At 37.0% G+C, this 26,184-nt stretch overlaps 1 protein-coding gene across 3 annotated transcripts in view; it reads left to right on the forward strand.

The window, feature by feature from the left end:
• The first annotated feature begins 3,609 nt into the window (after positions 1-3,609).
• Positions 3,610-26,184, forward strand: part of SPTB (spectrin beta, erythrocytic) — a 132,998-nt gene continuing 110,423 nt past the window's right edge. For all 3 annotated transcript variants that reach the window (XM_081330966.1, XM_081330963.1, XM_081330964.1), the window contains exon 1: positions 3,610-3,689. The gene's annotated coding sequence lies outside the window, so the exon portion shown is untranslated. The remainder of the gene's footprint in view (positions 3,690-26,184) is intronic.

Consider the following 26,184-nt stretch of genomic DNA (forward strand, 5'->3'; position numbering starts at 1 on the left):
CAGAATCCTTTGCAGTAACACCTGGAGTAAAACAGGGATGTTTATTATCACCACTATTATTTATCACCTACCTTGGCAGCATAAGCAAAGCAACTAAGCCCAGAAATGGAACTAATAACAACAAACTATTCTTTTCCGATGATCAGGCAGTGATATCATGTGCAGCTAACAATTTGCAACGTCTTCTGTCCATGAACCAAGAATGAAAGATAAATAATATGAGTATCAACAAAGAGAAAACAGAAGTAATGGCAATCAGTAGAAAAAGCCTACCTTAAACCTAATAACAGAGGGGATAAGCATAAAACAAGGATCAGAGTTCAAATATCTAGGGACAACGCTCACTGAAGATGGAAAAATGGATGAAGAGGTTAATATACAATGCAGTAAGGCAAAATAAGTATTGGGACAGCTAGCCCCACTTCTACAACGTAATGAAGTACTGATCAGCAGAAAGAAACATCTAATACAAAGCACAGTTATCCCCACTTTATGTTATCAGAGCCAAAAAACATAAGCGAAAGTTAGTCACCACGAAAATGAGATGTTTGAGAAAAACTGCTGGAGTGACCAGAAGGGATAAAATCAGAAATGAGATCATAAGAGAAAGAATTTGAAAGAAACTACATAGAAAAACAGCAAGTTAAGTGGTTTGCTCACCTGGAGAGTATGTATTGGGATTCTATACCATACAAGGCATATAAAAAAATAGGAGAATGCCAAAGAACCCAGGAGGCAACCCAGAAGAAGATGGAGAGACAGTATGAAAAACATGCTACAAAAGCATCAAATAACAATGGTTGAGACAGCCAGAAGTCCAAGAATCAGAACATTGTATCTCCCTGGACCCTTGAAATGGTAAAAGAGGGGGGGGGGGAGGAGGAGGAGAAGGAAGAAGAAGGAGAAGAAATAACAGCTGTATACAATAGCAATATGCATTTAAGTTTCCAAAACAGGTGTAACTCTACCATGTAGAGATTAGGTAGTATTCATTAAAATATTACACCAGGTGTGTAAACATTTGCATGCCACTACAGAATATTTATCCTCATTACACATTGCTATATCAGAAATATTAATACAGAGCTAATAAAGCAACTGGGCTCATTTCTACTCCTTGCGTTTTTTTTGTGTGATTGTAGGTCTTTTAAGATTGCATCACAGAAGCGTGCCAAAATTCAGTCATTTGGGGGAACAAAAGTAAACACAAAAAAAATCTGTTGAACCTCTGATGAGCTTAATATACCTATTTTATGCTCAAATAAAATCTCCCTAAAATGAAGGGTGAAAAAATTCTACCCTCCTTTCCACAGTGTCATTTCCTGGCTACTCTTATTGAACAAATGTGGTCCTAATGACAGAAAAGTATTGTGGTCTGATCCGAGACCAAATATTCAAATTCAACATTCAGTGTTTCCATGAATGACCTTAGATCACTTATGCAGTGGGATCAAATGTAATGCAGTAAAACCTTTATGGCATTGGGGTTCAAGTTTACTCATATACTGTATATGAGCAATCGGGCTTCTCATTTAGCTTTAACATAATTCTGCAGGATCAAAAATCAGGAGCCATATCACAAAATACTGAGTTCTGTCCTTTAATGTAATCCATAGTTTCCTTTCCCTTTAAAAGTGTATACATGAGTGTGTATGTCTGTGATTTAAATTCAGTGATTTATATCAACAGATTATCATAGGATAAACATTGTGTAGAGATATTGGTGTAAGCAAATGGGGACCATATGTACTGAATAAACAGTTTAATCTCTGAAGTTCCCTGTTTAACCCTATTAAAAGTTTAACAAGTGCAAATTCTTCTTTTAAAAAAAGAAGTGAACAAAATAGCTTTTTTATACTTAAGATAAAGGCTGCAGAGTATATAAAACCCATTCTCTTTTCTGAGGTGTGCTAGGTGAAATTGCTAACACTGTCTACTTTAGTTGAAATAAATTCATTGCATCCATTTCCTCTTGAAATGACTTCTTGGTTAATATACTGTATATATAGGTGTTTTTTTAAATAGCTTAGTCATCTCTTATCTTCATTTATTGCTTTTATTACAGAAAAAAATGTATTATGTTTTTTCTAATTTTCTAGATTCAGTTAAACACAGAGCACTACAGTATATAATTTTCTAATTGATATCTGATACTGAAAATGGGTAATTTTTTAATGTCCTATTTCATTTTTATTTTAATCTCCTTGGCTATAACATTGCATTGGAAAATCACATGCAGTTATTTGTGAACCATAAAATCAGTTTAGACAGCTAATTTTGTGTCCATTCTGTAGTGCAACTTACTTTATTCAGTCTTCTTTTGGGTCTGCTGTAATAACAAATCTTTAAATCCACCAGCCTTTTTTTGTTTTCACAAACATTTTCTCAAGGTCAAGATTGTTTGCAAGTAGTTTTTCCAAGTGTTTGTAACAGAAACCCTGATACATTGTAGCAGCGCTGTGCAAAAATATCTTTCTGGTAGCATCTAGATTTTCTCCTTTGGCTGTTAGGTCTTTATCAATATAAAACCTTTTAATAGTTAATACTTCCATGAATACTTTTAAGTTTTTAAAAATTCATTTTTATTGTTATTGCTATAATTTACAAAAAAGAGCCTCTTATATGTAGACTGAAGAGAACAAAAAGAAAGAACCCACTCACCCTCGAAAACAGTTTTGAGTTACAGAATATTTTTAAGCATAGAAGTTTAAATCCTTCCAAATGTTTAAAATGAAAAGAAGTAAGCAATAGGAAACTAAAATTGAAGCTAGGTTATCCTTTGGGATATATGATTTTGGACTACAATTTAATTAAATAGTTTAATTATATTTAAAAATGGAAATTTAATATTATGAAATATTAAATTGTAGTATTTCAGCATTTCCATCTTTGCTGGAATATTTTTAAGGCAATTGTGTGACTTATGGATCAGTACTATGAACATTTTAAATGCCTGGCAGTGCTCCTACAAATTATAATGGAGTAGATTTTGTGTATGGATCTTTTTGTGTCAGACAAACCATCTTACATTACAGATACAGTGAAGTCTACTGTCTCTAGGGAAAAACTCATTTTGTCCAAGAAGCCACATCCTTTGGTCATATATAGACATTTGTAATCTAGAAGCTACTTGTTTGCCATCACAGAAAACCTTTAATTTTTTCCCTTGCACCCCTCTGTATTAGAGGAAAGTACAACCCAGGACTTATTTTGTCTTTCTAATCCTGATTATGATTTTTGCCTCTGGAAAACTGTTTACAAAACTGCATATGATGCAAGATTAACCTTAAATACTTTGCTGGTTCACCAGAGGCCAACTTAGCATAGCTCGGATGGGGGGTGGATCTTAAAGATAAAATAAAATAAAATTACTAAGTACCTTTCAAGACCTTTTCTTCTATGTAGACTGCTCACCCAATAATAGGGTATGTGTGTTATGAGTCCCTATCCACTTCTAGGTGTCATGGATGGGAGCATGGAAGTGAGCATCCTCTGTTATGGCTCTGTTTGGTTGGAACAGCTTGCCTACTGAGGTGAGGGTGGCACTTTCCTTGGAGATTTTCAGAAAAAAATGTCAAATTAATGGGTTTTTTTCCCCACAGAGATTTTGGATATTGAAGAAGAGATACACTGATTTGTGATGTTTTCCCCAGTAACTGACAGCAGGTGCTTAGAGTCATCTGACTGAGGTAACATATAATTTTAAGTAATCCATGAAAAAAGGTTTTGGATGTGAAATATAAAATAAAAATGGCAGTTCTGAATTTTTTGAGTGGATTATATATGAAAAGGGAGATTTCCAAGCCCTGTGTATGTAATATTTATTTTATGTAACTATAATTTGTTTCTAGTATAAGATGTATATGAATATGTGTGTGATATTTATTTTATGTAACTATAATCTATTTTTAGTATAAGATGTATGCGGAGCATTGACACAAGACACTCAAATCTGTATGCCTTTTGGGGATTACTGAATGTAGTTTAGAATTACAGTGTCCAATTTGGAGTTGGTTTGTTCCTGAGATATTTTTTTTAATTAGCAATTCCCAGATCCCATTGTTAGTTTTGCCCAGTTCTAATACAGCCCAATGGGTATTGTCTGAATTAGTATTCACCTTGGCTTTATTCTGCCATCAAGCTGTTCCTTTACATGATGAGTTTATATTGACACTTCCCCACATACGTAGAGTGCAGTATTTTTATCATAACCTTAGTTGGTCATAAAACCAGCCTTATTTGAGCATAGATGGACAGAAGAACTCTAGGAAATATTCAGAATATATATATATATATATATATATATATATATATATATATATATATATATATATATATATATATATATATATATATAGCAATAGCAAATTCTCTGTATTCCTGTCAAGGAAACTACTTGAATTAGTTCATGCTGTTACCAGGATTTATGCTCAGGTTGGAGGAAATTTACCTTAAAGTGTCACTCAGCAATGTTGGAGAAATGTAAAGTTTGAAATAATATAAATCATTGATAAGGACATGGTCATAGTCAGAAAAAATACTACATTTTTAACAGCCCAGAAGACAGTTATTTAGGATAATTTAGAAACTTTTTTTCTTCTTTAACTTTTGCCTTTATGGATTAATTATCTTGGCTATGCTGTTCCTTGTCCATGTCTGTCACTTAGTTTTATTTGTAGAGCAGCTTTTCCAAGGCCATCCAACAAGTTGAAAAGAAATTAAAACTACTGTATATTCTATCCACTTGGTTGCTTTGTCTGTCATGTAAAAGTAAGGAAGGAACACAGCCTTTAATCCAGAGGGATAGTATATTCAAACTGATGGTGTATATGCAGAATGTGATTGTGATGCAAGACAATACACTAAGACAACTAGAAGAGGTAGATTATTGCCCCAAATAATATTGCTAGCATTGGAGTGGTAAAAAATAAAGACTTTTCTGAATAATAAAATCTTGAAGCCTAATATTTTTTTTGGCCAATAAAAAGCTAACTGGGAGCCAAATACGTCCTTCAAGTGTAAATATTGAAACTCAGCTTTGATTTCAGCAATGAAATTCAATCACAGTTGATAAAATACAGAAAATGAATACTTGAAGATCTAATGACTAAGTCGTAATCCAATTCAGTAATTTTGTTTGGTTTTACTAGAATTCTATTTAATTGGGCTCCCTTACAAGTAAACTGTACAGAATTTCTATCTTGGCTTATACGTGTATGTATGTACAGTATATCCTTTTATCTCATGAATGTGGCTTGCTTATGGACCAACTGTGTAACTTATTTGTCTGTGAAGACTGCATTTGTCCCTGGTGGTTGCAATAATGCCGGTATATCTTTATCCAAAAAGAAAGTTAACAGAACTGAGCACAAAAAGGGAAAGTTAATAAGAATGAGTACAAAAACTAGAGGAGCATTATTAATTGTGCTAGAAGGGTATTTGGCAGAATTCTACTTGAAAATCTATGGAAAGTAAGATGAACAAAATCTTGAAAATGCCGCTCGGCTTTATGGTGAGTGGGCGATGTATAGATCAAAACTACTTTTCAGTAAAAAATATTGTACAAAATAAGGAAGATGACTTAGATAGAAACAAAAACTACTTTATTTGGCCAAGTGTGATTAGACACACAGGGAATTTCTCTTGTGCAGAAGCTCTCAGTGTAACTTACAAGAACCATTACATAGGCAAAAGGGCTATTCAAGAAACATACGTCAAAGTAAAAATGACCGCATATAGTATTCCTTCCAATTTTGTCATGTGGAATTAAGGATCGGGTATGTCAAGAGTGAGCGCCTGTTACTCGTCCCAGCTTCTGCCAACCTAGCAGTTCGAAAGCACGTAAAATGCAAGTAGAAAAAGAGGGACCACTACGGTGGGAAGGTAACAGCGTTCCGTGCGCCTTTGGCGTCTAGTCATGCTGGCCACATGACCACGGAGACGTCCTCGGACAAACGCTGGCTCTTCGGCTTTGAAACGGAGATGAGCACCGGCCCCTAGAGTCGGAAACGACTATCACGCATGTGCGGGGGAACCTTTACCTTTACCTTTATGTCAAGAGAAGCATAAAAAGAAACTGAATTCAGTGGGGATGATTACTGAAGAATTAAGTATGTGTGATAAAGTAAGAGATAGGGCAAAGAATGAATGATTGCAGAATGAATATGAAAAGAAGATTGATCAGTATGAAACAAGTACACTGAAGTTTGGCCATGACTGCATCAAGAAACAAACATAGGAAGGAAATGTGAGTTGAAATGAAAAGAAAGACTGAGGAAGGCTTGGTTGGATGGGATTGAGATCCTCAGGAAAAGCAGAAAAGGTAACGAACAAAGTTAGTATATGAATTAGTATTGATATGAATTATTAGGACATAGTAGAAGCAAGGATGCTTTGCAAAAATAGGGAGATATGAAGAATAGCAAATGGTGGTGGTGTAAACTAGATTTAAATTATTAGATTTCCTTTTCTTCCACATTTAATTTCTTTTGCTACTAGCAAAAACTGAGAATTACATAACAATGCTTGTCCCAGAAGGAATAGCATGACAGGTTTGTATTTGTGTTTAATTCAGTCTTCTTTGTTTACAAATACGCTAAATAAATCCTTTCATGTGTGCAAAAAAAATGTATAAGCAGAAACTGTAATATCAATGGACAATTATAAGACTTTGGTTGATTCCAAATTGAGAGAATCTGGAGAAAGAATTATACTGGTTGCCAATTATACTAGTTTACAATTATAATAACCAATTATAATCATAAATTTGGTTAGCTATGATCAGTGCAAAACATACTTGTGTTTATTTAAATTTTCTATTTTAATGAGTCAATGTTGTGACCTCTATAAATAAAGCAATTGAATCTAGGACTATCAGTCATTGTACCTGATATAGAAATTATTAGGAAGACTGATCCCCCCTACAATGATTTAATATATCATTCCCCAGTAATAGGCAAGGAAGAGGATGAATTTTCTTTCTGTGGTTTAATTCTTGTTGTGAATCTAGGATTGTTTGATGTGGATGGCTCTTTTAAAGCTTCTCTTATTTTTAAAATGTGGAAAAGATAAGTTCTTTTTAGATGATCATATCAAAGGATATTTTTAATTAATATAATTTCTGAACAACTTGATCATTTTGAAAAACGAACCATTAACTTGCAGTCTAGATGTTAATGACTTAAACTTGTCGCCTTCATAATTGCATTGGCTTGAGTGAGATTCACACATTTTATGATTACTACTGTATTTCTTTAGACATTTTCCAAGGTGAATTATCTGAGGCCTCCCACGATCAACCATCTGGCATAGTTAAAAACAAGAAAGATCAAGCTTTTTTTATACTTAATTGTCTTTTCTTCTGGACCTCTCTGGGGATTTACAACTGGTTATTGAAGAAATGTAAACTATACTTATTTAGTGAGAACTTTTCTGACTCGAGAGATAATTCTAATAAAATGACAAATACTGAAATTATAGCTTTGTTTTTAACCTGAAAAGAAGAGGAGGGACTATGCTGCAGTCTTCAATTAGTCATACAAATTTAATCTCCCCATTTTTGTCTATGGCTATATGATAGATCATCAAGTCAGCTCAGACCCTATTGAGAACTCTGGTTACCAATCTGTTCTCATGGAACAGATTTATATTTGCAGATTGTTTCATTAACTGTGTTCCCAAGTTGGTACATCTTACTTGGGTTGTAATACCTAAAGCAGAGGTCTCAAAACTTTCTTGGTTGGCAGACTGGAGGGAAAGGGAGGGGGAAGCATTTTATGCACATGCGCACACACAAGGGGCTGCGAGCATGCGCGATGCAAACAGGGCAGTGCTGGCGCCCATGTGACACTCGCTAGCACCACCCCTTTTTACTGTGTGGGTGCTAGCTCCACCCCATTTTTGCTGTGCGGTGCCCCATTCTCACCACATGGTGCCCTGATTTTGCCATGCAGTGCCCTGTTTTCACCATGGCAGCAGTGCTAATGTGAGTGGGGGTGCGCGTGCACACAAACGTGCACACCATGGCCAGTAGGCCACGGCCCAGTAGTGGGCCACGGCCCAGTAGTGGGCCACGAACCACAGGTTGAGGACTCCTGATCTAAAGAATTTTTACCCTGGCATATTCACTTGAATCTAGATTGCCTGTTTCTTTCTGAATAGTTCTTATAAAGCTGTTATTATTTTTGAAATGTGTAAAATATGCATTCTCTTTGGAGAAACATAGATGCTCCATTATTTATCTTTATCCTTGCCTATTTAAAAACACAGCTGCCTTGTAGTAGGAAAGTTATATGTGCATTTTCCAAGAAAAAGAATTCCTAGATTACAAATGTTTTAATGCCAAGTAACATAATAGATAAGAGCATTTTGTTGAAAGATTACTTTTAGTTTGGTTTCCAAGAATTTATGAATTTTAGACATAACAAGCTGTTCTCCTGTTGCTGTCATTAACTTGAGGGTTGTTCCAGTTACTATAATAAGTATGCTAATCTTAATGAATAGTCATAGCAAAATCCACAAGTGCACAATGACCATAAGTTAACCAGCATCTTCTATGATTTGTCTTCTGTCATTTTTCTCCTGAAGATCTTCCTGTCTTGAAATTGTCAAAAATAATGATAATATTTATAGAATAACAAAATCATGGAATTGTAAAGAACATTGAGTCAGAGTTGCAAGTATCTATAATTAAAACATCCCAGACAGATGAGTAAAGTAGAATTAGAATTAGAATTAGAATTAGAATAGAATAGAATAGAATAGAATAGAATAGAATAGAATAGAATAGAATAGAATAGAATAGAATAGAATAGAATAGAATAGAATAACAGAGTTGGAAGGGATGTTGGAGGTCTTTAGTCTAACCCCCTGCTCAGGCAGAAAACCCTACCATTTCAGACAAATGGTTGTCCAATCTCTTCTTCAAAACTTCCAGTGTGGGAGCATTCACAATTTCTGGAGGCAATTTGTTCCACTGATTAATTGTTCTATCTGTTAGGAAATTTCTCCTTAGTTCTAAGTTCCTTCTCTCCTTGATTAGTTTTCATCCATTGCTTCTTGTCCTGCCTTCAGGTGCTTTGGAGAGTAGTTTGACTCCCTTTTTTTATAGCAACCCAAAGATATTGGAACACTGTTATCATGTCCCCCCTAGTCCTTCTTTTCATTAAACTTAGACATACCCAGTTCCAGCAACCGTTCCTTATATGTTTTAGCCTCCAGTCCCCTAATCATCTTTGTTGCTCTTCTCTGCACTCTTTCTTACTATATGTAGCTGAATAAACATCTTTCAAATAACATTCCATTAGTTAATATTTGAAACTTCAATCCAGCATATGAAAGAAAGAGAAATCAATATATAGTTGTCTCTTAGAGATCTACAAATGAGGAACAAAAAATATGGTACCGGTAAATTTATATTGCTGAATTAATCAACTCACTTCTTATGCTAAATGCTGGCTATTAGAGTCTCTATACAAAATTATATTTAATAGTATATTTTGGAACATAAAAAGGGGGAGAAAATGGATAAGATGGACAGGGACAAGCTGCAGTTCTGTCCTTGAAAAAGATACAAGTTACTTCGCATATAAGCCAGCCTGCAAGTATTTGTCAATATTGTCATAACTGATTTGTATTTAAAATTCAAAGTTTAATTCATTTTCACCAAGAAAATCTAATGAAAGATCTGCACTGATAAAACATCCCTGAGTCTTCTGTTGTTGGATGCTCACATTTTGTCTGTGCTGCATAATATTTTTCCTCTTGCTATGTGGTAAACTTAAAAATGGGAAGGGGCACGGTGGCCTAGTGTTTAAGGCACTGGATTTGTTGACCAGATGTTTGGCAGTTCAGGACCGAAGTACCATGTGATGGGTGAGCTCCTGTTCCTGTCTCAGCTGCTGCCAACCTGGCAGTTTGAAAACATGCAAATACAAGTAGGTACAACCTTGGTGGGAAGATACCAGCATTCCATGCCTTAGCATGTAGTTATGATGTCCATCTGACCACAGAAGTGTCTTTGGACAACTCTAGCTCTCTCAGCTAGGAACGGAGATGAGCAACGCCTCTAGAGTCGGTCACAACTGCACAGGGAAAACCTTTACCTTTAAACTTAAGAACATACTACATGAATTGGTGTAATAAATTTTTAGAATGTTCTGTCTGATATACAAACTAATTTCCATATGGTGTTAAATATTATTTAAAACATAATAATGCCAGAACATCTTCAAAGACATTTCTTAACTGAATTGTATTATTTTGAAAAATATTTAGAAGACCAATCAGGTAGATAAGATTCCACTGAGCATCCCAAATTGCATTAGTGATTTTTAATTTGTAATTAGCAGGTACAGAGGCCTCAATTATATAAGAATCACCATTCTGTCCTTTGGAAAATGCCAGCCTGTTTATACATGCCTTATATATTGTTGTTCCAGGCAATCTATTAGTAACTGAGCAGATAATGAAAAACAATGTTCTTGAGTATATGCAGAAGGGTTAGAAGTGGGAAACCTGCCAAAACTCTGGCATAGTTGTAGAAATTAGTGGACAAAGTTCTGTGCATCCTTAGAATCTGTAAGTTTGGAGAAAAATACACAAATGATTTCTCTAAAGAATTGGAGGTGGAGATAAGCAATCTGGCTGTTTCAAAAAGGTACATAATTTATCGTCCATTTATCTTTAAACTACATCCTTTTATGTTTGGTCTCTGAGAAAAATGTACAAGAATTTCTAAAATAGTATGTGAGTGTCCTTGCCTTCACTCTGTTTCATGTGGAGCTGAAGGACATGATTAGGCTGGCACATTGTATACCTGATAACCTGTCAGTAAGAGTTACAAAATTAAATTTGTGAACACAGCATAGGGATTTGAACATCTGCAGTATATTTGAATTTCATTTCTCCAGATTAGAACTGCTTAAAAAACAAACAAAAAATTTAACACACTCACTTCCTGTGTTTTCTCTGTTTTTTTCTAGAAATATCTATACTTGGATTTTGTATGCATGCTTCTTTTCTAAATAGTGGTGTTTGACTAGGATGACAGTGTAATCATTTTAACTCTTGTGTTAACTGTCTATGGAGATTCTCAGTCATCCAGGTCATAGTTGTCCCAAAGATGCTTTTTCTTTAGACAACTGAACTTTCTTGCTTTTCTTTGAAAACGTTTTGCTTCTCATCTAGGAAGCTTCTTCAGCTCTGACTAGATGGTGGGGAATGGAAGGAGTATAAATCCACCATCCTGTCAGAGCTGAAGAAGCTTCTTAGATGAGAAGTGAAGCGTCGTCAAAGAAAAACAAGAAAGTCCAGTTGCCTTGTGAAAAAGCATCTTGTGGTAACATTATCCACTGAAATGTACACACATGATAGTGGTACTTTCTAATATGTAACATAGAACATAATAAACCCTTACATATTTGATATTAATTAAGCACATATATTGTTCATACTTCCAGTATATACACTATTATAATTCAAGCTTTTTTGGCTGAAAACAATTTTTACATTTGCAGAGCCCTTTGATGACATTGATAGAGACATCATTTTAATGCATGAAAGAAAGAACATTACAGTATAATGTAATACTTCCTTTTATAAATTTATAGCATATTAATTAACAGAAGTAAAAGTATAGACACAACAGGATTTAAAATGTAAATTCATCTCAACCTTTATGATCATAATGAAAAAGAAAGGAAAAGAGGCCCAAGAAATAATGTTATAAATTTATTTATTTATTTTATTTTATTGATGGGATTTATATCCCGCCCTATCTCCCGAAGGACTCAGGGCGGCTAACAACAAAACATATAATAAGTACAGAAATCAAGATAAAAATAAAATTGAAATCATCTGTGCAATAAATTAAAATTAAAGAAATTAAAAAAAAAATAAAAATTCTAAATATAAATTAATTAAAATGCTTGTCAGTCCAGGTCAGCCTGGTGGAACAGGAGTGTTTTGAGGCCGCGGCGAAAGGATTGGAGGTTTTGGGCCATCCGAAGCTCAGGGGGGAGCTGATTCCATAGGGCTGGCGCTCCCACAGAGAAGGCCCTCCCCCTGGGGGTCGCCAGCCGACATTGCCTAGCTGACGGTACCCTGAGGAGGCCTTCTCTGTGTGAGCGTACTGGACGATGGGAATTTGTTCCCGGCAGCAGATGGTCCTGCAGGTATCCCGGACCTAAGCCATGTAGGGCTTTAAAGGTAAGTACCAGCACCTTAAATCTCACCCGGAGGGCAACTGGTAGCCAATGCAGCTCACGCAGGAGGGGTGTAATATGGGAGTATCGGGGTGCTCCCATCACAACCCGTGCAGCTGCATTCTGCACCAGCTGAAGCCTCCGGGTGGTCTTCAAGGGCAGCCCCATGTAGAGAGCATTACAGTAATCAATACGGGAGGTGACGAGTGCGTGGGTGACTGTACGTAGGGCATCTCGGTCCAAAAAGGGGCGCAATTGGTATATAAGACGAATCTGTGCAAATGCCCCCCTAGCCACGACTCCAATATGATCTTCAAAACTGAGTCGTGAGTCTAGGAGGACGCCCAGATTGCGTGCTCTATCAATGGGAGGTAACATCTCTCCTCCTATAGTCAGAGATGGAACCTCTTGGACTAAACGAGATGACGGTATGTACAGCCACTCAGTCTTGGCCGGGTTGAGTCGAAGCCTGTTTTCTCCCATCCAAATCTGTACCGCTTCCAGGCAACGGGACATCACATCGAGGGCATCACTGGGTTGGTTCGGGGTGGAGATGAATAGCTGGGTATCATCAGCATATTGATGATATTTCACCCCGAAGCTACGGATGATCTCTCCCAGCGGCTTCATATAGATGTTGAACAGGAGGGGCGAGAGCACCGAACCCTGAGGCACTCCACAATTAAGGGGCCTAGGGCTTGACCTCTGCCCTCCTGCCAACACCGTCTGCGAACGGTCCGAGAGGTAGGAGGAGAACCACCGCAGAACGGTGCCTCCCACTCCCAGCCCCTCAAGACGACGCAGTAAGATACCATGGTCGATGGTATCAAAAGCCGCTGATAGATCTAATAGGACCAGGACAGAGGAATAACCTCTATCTCGGGCCCGCCAGAGATCATTCACCAGTGTGACCAATGCCGTCTCCGTGCTGTGCCCGGGTCTGAAACCCGATTGGTACGGATCTAGATATTTAGCTTCCTCCAGGTTCAAAGGGAGCTGTCGTGCCACCACGCTTTCAACGACCTTCGCAAGGAAGCGAAGGTTGGAGACAGGATGGAAGTTGTTTAAAATAGCTGGGTCCAGTGCCGGTTTCTTGAGGAGGGGCCTTACCACCGCCTCTTTCAAGGCGGCAGGGAAGTACCCCTCACTCAGTGAGGCATTGATAACTGCTAGGAGCCAGCCTCGTGTAACCTCCCGGGATGCATAGACAAGCCAGGAGGGACACGGGTCCAACAAACATGTGGCGGCACTTAGTTTCCCCATGATCTTGTCCACTTCATCCGGAGTCACAGGATCGAACTCTTCCCAAATGTACTCGGCCAACTTCATCGTTTTCCTCTCGTTAGATACTGCCCAGTCAGAGTCCAGACCAGCCCGAATCTGAGCAATTTTGTCCACCAGATATTTACTAAATTCCTCAGCCCGTCCATGTAGGGGGTCCTCTCCTGTCTCTTGACTTAAAAGGGAGCGGACCACTCTAAATAGGGCGGCCGGGCGGTTATCTGCGGACGCAATGAGGGTGGTGAAGTAGGCGCGCTTTGCCACCCTCATTGCCACAAGATAAGATCTAGAAAAGGATCTTAACTGTGTTCGGTCAGACTCAGACCGACTGGTTCTCCAAATGCTCTCTAGGCCTCTTCTCTGGCGTTTCATCTCCCGCAGGTCCTTGGAGAACCAAGGGGCGAGTCGGGACTTGCGCCGGGTCAGAGGCCGCAAAGGGACAACGCGGTCGAGAGCCTCCGAAGCAGCCTGTTGCCAGGCATTAACTAAGGACTCGACCGGGTTGTGGGAGAGGGAGGTGGGAATCGGTCCAAGCGCCATCTGGAATTTATCTGGGTCCATCAGGCGCCTGGGGCGGAACCACCTGGTCGGTTCCGCCTCCTGACAGCGGGGGGTGACGTGACAGAGGCCCAACCGCAGGAGGTAATGGTCTGTCCATGAAAGGGGTTGTGATGTTGGAGTAACCCCACCCAGTCCATTTAGCCATTGCCCAGAGACAAAAATAAGATCAGGCATGTTTCCTCCCTCGTGAGTTGGGTCCTGAGTAATTTGAGTCAGGTCCATGGCCGTCATGGAGGCCATGAACTCTCGGGCCACTTCTGATGCACTGCCCAGGGATGGTAGATTAAAGTCTCCCAGTACCATAAGTTTTGGAAATTCGACCGCCAATCCTGAGATGGCGTCAGGTAGCTTGGGTAGAACCGTTGCTGTGCAGCTTGGAGAGAGGTATACCAGAAGTAGGCCCAACTGACCACCAGGACCCCATCTTAAGAGGAGGGATTCACATCCGTCTATCTGAGGGGCAGTGGCCTCCCGCGGATGGAGGGTTTCTCTGATAACGACCGCCACGCCACCTCCCCTACCCTGAGCTCGAGGTTGATGTAGCACACGGAAACCTGGAGGGGATAAATCAGTCAGAGGGACCCCTCCCTCTGGGCCCAACCAGGTTTCTGTGATGCATGCCAGGTCTGCGTCTTCCTCCTCGATCAAGTCATGGATGAGGGGAGCTTTATTCACAACAGACCTGGCATTAAAATAGATCAGCCTGAGCTCAGGAGTCTGCCCTCCCTCTTCCCCAGGACAGCAGGTGAGAGCCAGAGGGTCAGAGCGCGCCACAGCTTGAAGATAGCGGGGGCGCGATCTCAGATTATGATATGGCCCTCTGCTCATCCATCTGCTGCCATTCCCAATTACTGTGGGGATCGGTATCCCTATCCCATCCCCCTGGGTCACAAGACTCTCCCCGGCCCTCATATTGCCGCGGCCATTGGCCAACCTAGACTGAGACAGGTCCGGTAGGATCTTCCCCTCATTCTGCCGGGCCTGACCCTCCCCCCTCCCTAACCCTTCAAAAATTTTTAAAAGAAAACCCAAGAGCCTCCTTTTGGCACCATGCCACCTCTCGGGGTCCCAGGACCCGTCATTAAGGAAACGGCGGCGTAGGTTTGATGGCCACATCTGAGAGAGGGGGGAAGCTCTCAGGGCAAGTAGCTCATTTCTGGTGTAAGCCATCAGAGGTGGAAATAGGAGTAAAGGACGAGTTGGTTGGAACAACTGCATATCAAGACCACAGAGCTGAAGTAGTGGCTCCTGAGAACAAGAATTTCAAAATTTACCATATTGCTTTAAAAGTCTTTTATCTCTTTTGCTAAAAAAGTAATTCAAATGCTGACAAACAACACTTATAAGTGGACCATTAGTGCATAACAGATGCAAATCTCTTCTTCCACTGTTCTGTTATACAGTAATTCTTTTGGCTAGTCCCCATGTCTAAGAAATCCACGAATCTCAATATCTTGATAGATTACAAATACTAGGGATAATGCCAGGAAAAATATGTGTGCATATTTAACATATGGTGCTTGATTCAAGTTACATCAACTTTGTTTTGGAGATTGCCATATTAATAGAATTATTCAAAATGTGGCAATCTCCAAAGCAAAGTTTATTGCAACAAAGCCTTATTGAACCTTCTCTTATTCAGTATTCATGATTTAGGAGCTAAATAAATCATATCAATCAAAAATATAAAACTTTGGGAAAGTAAAACAAAATCCATATCAGAAAATTTCAACAAATCACATCAAAACATTTCTCAGTATTCAGATAAATTATAACTACCAGGTGCTACCTATTTTGACTTAGTCCAAAAACATAATTAAAAATGTAATCTTGTCAGAAATGTGATAGTCCTTATAAATCAGTCTGAGCTGACTGAACAAAACTGGAAGAACAAGGTGAAATCTGATTTTAAATAGGTTTAAAATCTTAGCATTAAAATTTGTTAAATAAATAATCTATAAATAGACCACATACCATTTGTATTCTGTTATATAGTATATACTGTACTTACCTAATGCAATAATAAGAATTCTGTTCTGGAAGCATAAAACTTGTTAAGTTAAAATTTAGCAAAGATCTAAATTGATCAGAAGATGGATGAGACTCATAAACATTTAATTCTTTAACTACCTCTCTTGAGCACCTACGTTGTAGCCCATTGGGTTTTTTTTAAATGGAGCATATGTTAACATTTATCCTCAAAGACCCTGGTTTTACTGGTGTAAGGTAGAAAGACTAAGTTACAGAGGCAATGAGAACACTGTTGGGAGAGGTGAAAGAACAGGTTAGGGACAGATTATCTTCAAGAAAGTCTATCTGTATACGGTAGTTGCTAAAAGTTGAAAATGACTTGATGGCACATAATTAATCAATCACTCCCAAATACAGTGATGTATCTATGCCTACTTCAATAGAAAAGAAAATCTGCCATTAACTGTTTCTTTTGCTCATTACAATCTTTACCTTTTTTTGTAAAAATGCATTTAAGAACCATTTAAAAGAAGTTCTGTAAACCCATTTTCTACAGAATAATGAAATGACTGTCAATTCTAGAAGTGTCAACAAAATAATAAGTGCTGAATCTCTCTCTAGAAGGGTGATGAGATCTGAGACTTATTATTGTGAGAGATAGAAGTAGGCGTGTGTGGACCAAGCAAGATAAGAAGCATGCTGTTTTCATCATGCATGAAGTAGAAAATGAGGCTTATTAAACTAATCAGTTGCTATCCATTTCTGCTTACTCTATCTGGAAACGATAGAAAAGTTCAAAGACTAAAAAGAATAATAAGTGATTATAATATTTTATGTAAGGAAAAGGAGCTGGAAGCTTAAGTAAGGGTTTCAACTTTTTCATTTGTGATCAAGTGACAAGAAGGGAAAGCAAGATTCTAGAAGTAAAGAACTGAGAGTGGCTGTCAAAAAAGAACTGGATTCTTAGATCACATGGCCTGAATCTCTAGGACAGGGGTGTCAAACTCAATTTCATTGAGGGCCGCATCAGCATTGCGGTTACCCTCAAGGGGCCAGGTGGGTATGGCCAGGGTGGGCGTCACCTACTGGGTGGGCGTGGCTAGAGTGCATATGGCCTACTGGGTAGGCGTGGCCAGCTCTACATCGTTTCCATCAAGGGTGCCTATGGGGGCCTGGGCAGGAGTGGGACAGATCTGAGGGTCTCTGGCAGAAGGAGGGTCTCTGGGCCAGGGCCAAGGCAGTGGGGGCTGTTCCCTCACTGTTTCCAGTGGTTTCCATGAAACCACTTCGCGGGCTCTAGGATAAGGAATCTTTAGGCAAAGATGGCCAGGGAAAAGAATGAGTTTCAATATTGTCCTGAAGAATCTTAACAGTCTTAATAAACTAATTATAAATGTGCCCAGACTTTTCATAATCTTACAGTTGAAAAGTTCTGTTCTCAGACATAACCTGCCTGGTATTTATAGTGTATTTATAATATTTATAGTTTAATGCTTTCATATCCTGTCTCATTCCAAGGATAATGGCTATCTTTCTAGTAAATTTATAATGGAGGAAGATGGTGGCATATTATTCTTATGTGTATCCAGACTAATAAAGCTGTCTCTGATACAAAAAAACAAAAAAGTAATATCCTGTATAAAGCATTTATTTATTTTCTTAGTTACTTACTTAGCTTATATGAACCATGAATTGATTTTGAGTGGCTACCATTCCTACCATTTATAAAGAGATAAAATAACAAAAATAACTAATAATAAGCAGTACAAATAATAAAATATTCCTATGCTAAGGGATCATAACTATATAAAAATATATTCTTTAAACAAGGGGAAACCCTCTCATATCATTTTCTTTTCAAACGTCTATTGAAATAGGTTATAATTACTTTCCTGATAATATTAAGGTAACTGGAAGAATTCTTTTCCCAAAGGACCCCCACATTTGCTTAAATGGTTATACTTGTCTGACAATGGAATTTATAACATTTTTATCAGATAACTGCTAATAACATTGCCACTCTTTCTTTTTTTGTGCTTCATTCCTTTTCTTTGAACAGGAAATCCCTATTCAGAGCCACTTCTTAAAATAGTTTTGTTACCCAATTGCCAAAATAGTTTCTTGTACAGACAGAATGTGATTCTAAATCAGTACAGATAGTTCTCATTTAACAACTGCCTCGTGCAATGACCATTCCAAGTTACGATGTTGGTAAAAAAAGAAGTTTGCTACAACCATTACAGCATTCTGTAGTCATTCATGTGATCATCACTTGTGTACTATACTTTGCAACTGTCACATATTTTCACTTACAGCAAGCAGAATTAATATGGAAAGCAGATGTAACATCGTTAATCGTGGTGCCATGATTTTTTCACTTAGCAATCATGTTCTGAATGACCAAAAGGAAAGTAAGCGTGTAAGCCCAATCCTAGTCACATGATTATCATTTAGCAACTGATTTGATGGTCCCAATTGTGGTTGTTAAGTGAGGACTGTCATTCTATTTGATAGTTTTCCAATGTATTAGGCAGAGATCATCCCCAACTTTTGTTCATTGAAGGAATGAACAAAATGGGCCATTGCTGCCTGCATGCAAAGGAGCATGTTTTACCACTGAACTGTTTCCCTCTCCCAAAGGTTCCAATCTCTTTTATGTATAGGAGCTGTTTGAGTTGTCTGAGATTTGATTCCATGTCTTTTTATATCTAAAGTGAGAATCATACTCATTAGATTTTCAAGAATTTTTGAAAAAACACCCAAAAACCTAAGGAATCCTTTTGAAGAGGTAGAGAACTGATTGTATATATTTTTTTAATCCCAAGCATTTGTTTAAAAAGCTATGTGCATATGTATATTGTCTGATAACTTAAACAAAATGTGTGGACCTATTTTTTCTCCCCAAACCCTCATAACAGAATATTATGAGGGGTCCTCAGAGAAGACTTCTGGACAAAATATCAGTATTGTTAAAGAAGCTTAAAACCTTACAAAAATTCCAATAAATATATTTTGAAAAAAATGTTCAAAAGAAAATTATGCTTCTTATAAATATGATGATGTCATCCATTCAGTCATGTCCAACTCTTGGCGATTCTGTGGGCCAGATCTCTCCACATCTTCCGGTCTTGCACTACTCTCATAAATATACTCTTAAAAAAATAATTCTTACATATTTTACATTTGATAAGTTCTGTCATCACAAGCTAACAAGTAATATAATAAGCACTTAAACTGTTGTGTGTAAGTAATTATAAATAACACTTGTATGCAATCATAATCTTTCTTAAACTTGTGTTCTGCTTCTCAGTAATTATTATCCTATATGGAGGTATTTGCTCTTTGTCTTTGATCTCTGAGGAACATGCACTTGCAGTTTTCATAGCTTCACTCTTCTGTGGATTGGATATAACAGTAAAATTGGAATCAGTGCTATATAAATAGCAAAAGTACTTGCTTTAAAATTTCTCCATTTTAAGTTTAGGTTTGCGGAGCTTCATCTGAAGCAACAGAATCAAATCCTAATTATACTGAATCAAATGTAAAATAAGCCAAATTTATCCATTATCAGATCATGTGCTTTCTTCCTTTTTTTTTACAATCCAATAATGTTTATGTAAGATGATTAAAAAATTTGAAGATTCTATTATTTAGAAAGTTTAAAGTATCAAAAATAAGAAAAAAGTAAAATTTCTATCAGTATTAATAGCATTTTAGGATGTCAATATTACAGGCATAAAATTATTTAGCGTTTTATCCAAAATTAAGTACAACATAAAACAATCATTACATTTCATATCAAAGTAGTAGCTATGTGATAGTAGTTTTGAACTGAAATAATTAGCTAATATTAAGATTATCCTTGTATTATGTGTTTGTGCATTGATGAAAAAGAAATTAGAGACAGATGAAGCAAATTTAACTAAAATTAAAATACCTGAAAAATAGAAATGTGTGCTTTCTTATGAACATTAAATGTTTAATTAATTTTAAAGCAGCTTTTTGCAGCTAATCTTATGTATATTGATCCTTTCTTGTTATGAAATTTGTTTAGATTGTAGTTCTGATGCCTTTATTACTCAGATTTTGTTTCTGTCTACAAGCCTATATTAGTCTTTCATATACATGGTACTTTCATTTTTATTTTCTACTATCTCACCTTTTCCTAGTGAGTTTTGGTTGGTAACATTTATTGCTACAGTAAATGCCCTAATCATGTCTCCATGTTGCCTTCAACTTGCAAAACAAGATTGTAGCTGGGAGGGAGGGAACAAAATAAATTGTAATTGCATGAGGTTAAAGTTTTGGACAAGCAAATAAGTTGGGTAATACAGTATAATACAAAGCCTTTATTTTCTTGCAGAAAAAAGGCCAAATATGATTGTATAATTCCCATGCCTTTTAGAGAATGCATACATTCATAAGAGCTTTTTAATTTTCTCTGTATCTGCACATAGATTTCCATTAGAATTCTTCATAAGCACAGATTTATATTTGCATTATACATTGCTTAATCATGATACAACTGCTTCATACGCTGTATATATACTATACTTGAGATATGGGTAATTCTGAAATTATTTAGTGAGTCCTTAACCATTGGTGCTGGATGTGATGCAGTCATTAAATGAGTCATGCCTGATTTTTTTGACATGATCATAAGCGAATCTGGCTTTCCCCATTGACTTTGCTTGTAAAAAAAAACCCTGGGAAGATTGTAAATAATGATTGCATGATCCCAGGAACCATCGTGATTGCACACTAGTTGCCAAGCACCAAAATTTTGATCATGTGACCACAGGGCTCTGCAACAGTTGTGAGGACTGGTATTAAGTCACTTTTTAAGCATTACTGTAACTTCAAATGGTTGTTAAGCAAATGGTCATAAGTCTACCTGTATTTGTGGATGAGAAATCATATTGACCAACAGATAAAAGATTCTTTGTAATATGATACAGATCCTGACCTTTTCATGCCAGTGTAATAAAAGGAGCTGTAGTGACCTAGTTTAGCATAGTGAGGAACTTGCATGAATGTTATGAAGCTGAATTGATTCCTTCTCTAAAGGAAACCCTATAAAGATAACTTTGGAGTACTTTCTCTGGAGTATCCTGTGAATGGGTACTGTCACCTCCAGATGGCAAGGTGCTGTAGAACCCGCTTTCCATTCATTCTGCAGGAGCATTGAGTAGTGCAGTCAGTGGTTAGTTGATTACAAATGAGATGGGAGTAAAACTGCACAGAACATTAATTTTTCTTCTCACCATTGAACAATGTAATGGCCTTTCAGTCTTCTCTTTTCCTTATCACTCAAACTCCAGGAATCAGCAATATGGATACTTTTGCAGTGGTGCAAAATTGCAGCACAAGGTTAGTATGAAGGCCGGTGTATTGCAGAAGTGCTCTGTCTCACTTCTGTGAAGTGAGATCTCCTCTAACTTCTCAATTGATTGTTTAAAAGTTAGAACCTTTTCATTCATCAATACTTTTAGGGGGGGGGAAACTAACTGGAAAAACATTCAGTTGTTAAAATTAAGAAGATACCCACACAATGTCCTCACCATTACCCAAGGAGATTCCATCAGTCCTCTGGTTATTGACCTCTGGGTCACTGCTCATTTTTGTTTTATCTGTGATTAATCTTGGGCTTTTTAAAAAATTGGATGAGCAATTGATTGCTTAACTTCATGATGAGTTAGTACTCCCAGTTTTTTTACCAATCATTTGTACTAATCATCAGATATTCTGCTCTGCCAGGTTACATGAACCCATGTTTACCTATCCTGTCACTGTATAGTCCTGGATGCAGAATTCCATATACAGTACAACTATTCTTCCACCAGCTGAATCAGTCCATATGCATTGGCCAGGCACTGTTAAAAATGCATGGGTAGATGCCTCAGTTGAAGCATTGCCAAATCAACTCTATAGTTGTATGAGTTGTTGGCAGGTTTGAAAAAAAAAATAGAAAAAGCTGTAAAGCACTTAGCATTCTATAGCCATATGTGAGATGGCTGACACCAGCTGGAGCTGATCAAATACCAATCTTGTACCTTGCTCTGATGCATGATATCAATGTACAGTCAGTTGCACAGAATTTAATAATATTCTAAACACACAACTCAGGGCACAACATAGGACAGCAAAATTTAGGGTAGATTGGGTTCCTGCCAGAACCAGTACAAAAATGACAAAAGGGCTATTTGGCTATGTGAATTTGTCCTAAAAGTAGCAATTCATATTTCAGAGTTACAAAGTACAGATTAGTAACAAAGATTTAGGTTGACATTCCATATATATTAGATAAAGTCCAAACTAAATTAGTTGAATTTAGAGCTCCTTTAAATGAATTGGGCAGTTAATCTTATGTAATTTTGTAATGATTTCAAAGGAATTTAAGTGCATCTAACTGACTTTAGATACTATCCATTTTCCTGGAAATAAATTGTATTTAACCGAATGAACTTTTTTTCAGAATTAGAGGATACTTAATTGTTTCGTTCATATCAGCTCACAGAATATTTTAGTGATGGTATATTTTTCCACATTAAATCTTTTTTAAAAAGATATCAAACCAGTACTTGAAGATATCAATAAGGCTTATCTATTTCTTTATCTAAATGTCTATATTACTGATAATTTCTGTTTTTTATTGAAAATAAGTTATCTAAACTGCTGTCCAGATAATAGATATTTCATTAGATTCATTAATTTTTATAGTTTTATATAGCTTTTCAGGAATAGGAAAATAATTTGTGAAGTTTCTCAATCTTATTGTAACAGTCTTTTGTGGGAATTGTTCTACTGATTCTTCATTGGAATAAAGAATCAGTAGAACAATTCCCACAAAAGACTGTTACAATAAAAGGTGACCTCTTGCCATCTTTTGTACACTTCCACCTCTTTCAACTGCCTTTCCATGCAGATTTAAATGAATTCCTCTGCAGTTTTTATAGTCCATCTTATTATCTTTCTGTTTGTATATAGAAATTATCATGGCATTCTTGCAGACATCAGACACATATTTAACAGACGCGCACACACAAAGTCACACAGTCACTCCATAAACAAATGGCATCCATATTTTAACATTTCCCAAATTACACTTTGTAGATCTTTACTCTTGCCATTTATTAATCTTTTCTTAGCATTTATTACTTCCTTTTCATTTTTTTTGAGGGGGATTAACATTTCTGGTAGGGATATCATACCTGGGCTGCAAAAATTAAAAGCTGATTAGTTGGCAGTCCTACATTTAGCAGGTATCTCTGTTCTTCACTTTGACATATTATTATATGTCAAGTAATTAGCAATAGCCATAGTGCTTAGATTTATTTGCTGCTTTACCCTGGCAGCCAGCAGTCAGCAGAAGTAGCTGCAGTAAACAGGTACAGATAGTTCTGGACTTATAGCCATTTGTTTAACAACCATTCAAATTTAACAACAGCATTGAGAAAAGTGACCTACAACCAATCCTCACACAACCATTGCAGCACCCCCATAGTAACATGATCAGAATTTGGGCACGTATTAACCAACATGTATTTACAACAGTTGCAATGTCCTGGGGTCATGTGATCTCCACTGGTGACCTTCTCAGCTGGCTTCCGACAAGCAGTCTGGAGAAAGCCAGATTCACTTAATGGCCGAGTGATTCACTTAACAACTGTGGTGATTTGCTTAACAACCATGGCAAAAAAGGTCATAAAATCAGACACAACTCACTCAACAACCGCCTTGTCGTATCTCAAAGATTACCTGTATGTCATGAAGTTTCCTGCCCATTCTTAAGATTGTTAAGCTGAAAAATTAAAATATCAGGATAAAGAGTTGCTGAGTTACCTATCTAAATAAGGGAATCAAAGTTGAGGTGAATCTAAATTGATTTGTCCTCACAGAATGTTAAATGCTTATGGCCAACCACAAGCATTCAAGACTTTGGATAATAAAGACTCCTGGCTAAACTTGGTTCTCAGTTGAAGTCCCAGCTTTCAAACTGAACTGAAGTACTGAAACAGGTTTCCAAAGCAATTTTTTAAAATTTGTACATGGCCTAATATAGCATTCTCTTTGCAAGTATTTTAAAATACTTTAGGCACTAATCTTTTTCCTGTTCAGCTTGTTTGTCTGTCTTCATTAAGAGATTATAAACAGCTGTGAGTTTTATATTGGATATCTTAGAATTACGTGTTTTGATTATTAAATGAAGGACAATAAATGTGAAAACTGATTTTAAATGAGCAAGCTCACACTGGGAACATTTAATACTTTTTGTTTGCCTTTAAAATGCATTGATAAAAGAGATATCTGATGACCACATACTAACATGATTGTGTTGATAGTTATTACAGATTAGAGGAGTTTAACTTCTAAGAATGTATGCCAACTGTTTAAAATAATGTCTGCAGAGTTCAGTGCTTCAAGGATGTTGAGCTAATGCAAATTTTGCTGAACACCTGTAAAAACAAAAACAGTGTTCAAAAGTATGTATTTATAACTTGTGTTTTCCTGATGTTACTGGCAAGGTAACAACATTGTATTTCGTATCCATTAAGTGAAATCACTAGCATTGAATGATTAGTAAATGTGTCCAGAATTGTGACCAAGAAAAAAAAAAAGCAAACTTTTTATATTCTGTGCCTGTTCTTCTGGGTGGGAGGCAGTTTGTCTCCCTACCTTACATGTGCAGTCCCAAATCATTAGACAAAATAACTTTTAATTTTGGGCCTGATTCAGTCAAGCAGAGATCCGTCTGAGAGTGCTGGCAGAGCTGTAATTTAAATATTATATTAGCATTTCTTTAGCATATAAAAAGTTATTGGTACATTAACATGTTACTGCAGAGTTCATATATTGTAGGCTAGAATTAGGTTGTATATGCGGTATATGGATTTTTTAAACATTATTTTGCAATGTGTTACTTCTTGTTTTCTCATTCATCAGGAGATAGATTAAAGTTATTTCACTGAAGTTTTTCCCCCCTCAGTTTCTTATTCTCTGTGCCAGAGGTCATTGAATTCTGGACTGAATACATTTCATATAAAAGATAAAATTGTTTTCAATTGTTCAATCGTTTTCATAAAATCTGTTTTCTTCCAAGATATTTAAGAAACAGACATATTTGCTCCATTCTATTAGTAGAAACTGATAGATGTGAGTCCAGAGATGTGTGTACAGTCTGGGGCCTGTTAGCTAAGAGGGCAAAGAGTATCAGAGAAGACTGTGAATGTAAGCATTCCTTTCCACTTATTTTGATGATCTGCTTGCCTGATTGGTTCTTTCCGTTACTTTGGCACAGTTGCATATTTTATTTTATTTTATTTTTATTTTTATTCCATTTATATTGCCAGTTTGTAGAAAATAAAATGTGTCCACTGAAATTATGCCACAGAGGACATAACAAGGCACCATAATGACTTTTTTCTGATAGCAAAGATTGATAGTAAATAATTCATTTTGTTCAGTAAAGTTAGTGATAAGATGGTGTTGAACTTTCCTTTAACAGAAATAATGAAGTGGTCACCAGGGTAACAATTATCAAGCTTGGTGGAATCTACAAATAAAAAGCAAAAGAGGCATTGCTGATTTTCTTATTCTGTATTGTAAAATAAATGATCTTCAATGGAACAAATTCAAACATTGGACTAAGCTGCCCCAAAGGTGCTTTCCTCAAAGCACCTGGAAACTGCACCTTTGGGACCACAATGAGCTGGATGTTTGAGAATCTCCACAGACTTTGGACTAGGTTAGTGGCCACTCTGCTTCCTATTTTACTGAAGCTCACACTATCTTTCAACAAAACTACACTACGTTTTGCTTTTTGGAATCCTTTGACATTTATCCTCAATTTTCAATTAAAAGGAGGGGGTAGCAATCATGATGTTTTTGCAAAACTCCTTTCATCTCACTATAACTGGCTATATGTTTGTAATCTTAACGTAGTGGATGATAGAAAGTTACCACTAAGTCATGTGGTTTGTTAAGCGATTGAGGCAAGTTACACTCTGCAGTTTGAACTACCGTGCTGAATTGTTATCAGGGTACTATGAAAGGCATTACAGTTATTCAAGATTCCGCATGCTAAAAGGTGTTATGGAAACTGATAGTGACTCCCAGTTGCTGCCCATATTCTACAGATATATGCCGGGGGTTCAAGAGAAAACCTGAT

Source organism: Vipera berus, assembly GCF_964194415.1.
Source record: "Vipera berus genome assembly, chromosome: 1".
Lineage (NCBI taxonomy): Eukaryota > Metazoa > Chordata > Lepidosauria > Squamata > Viperidae > Vipera > Vipera berus.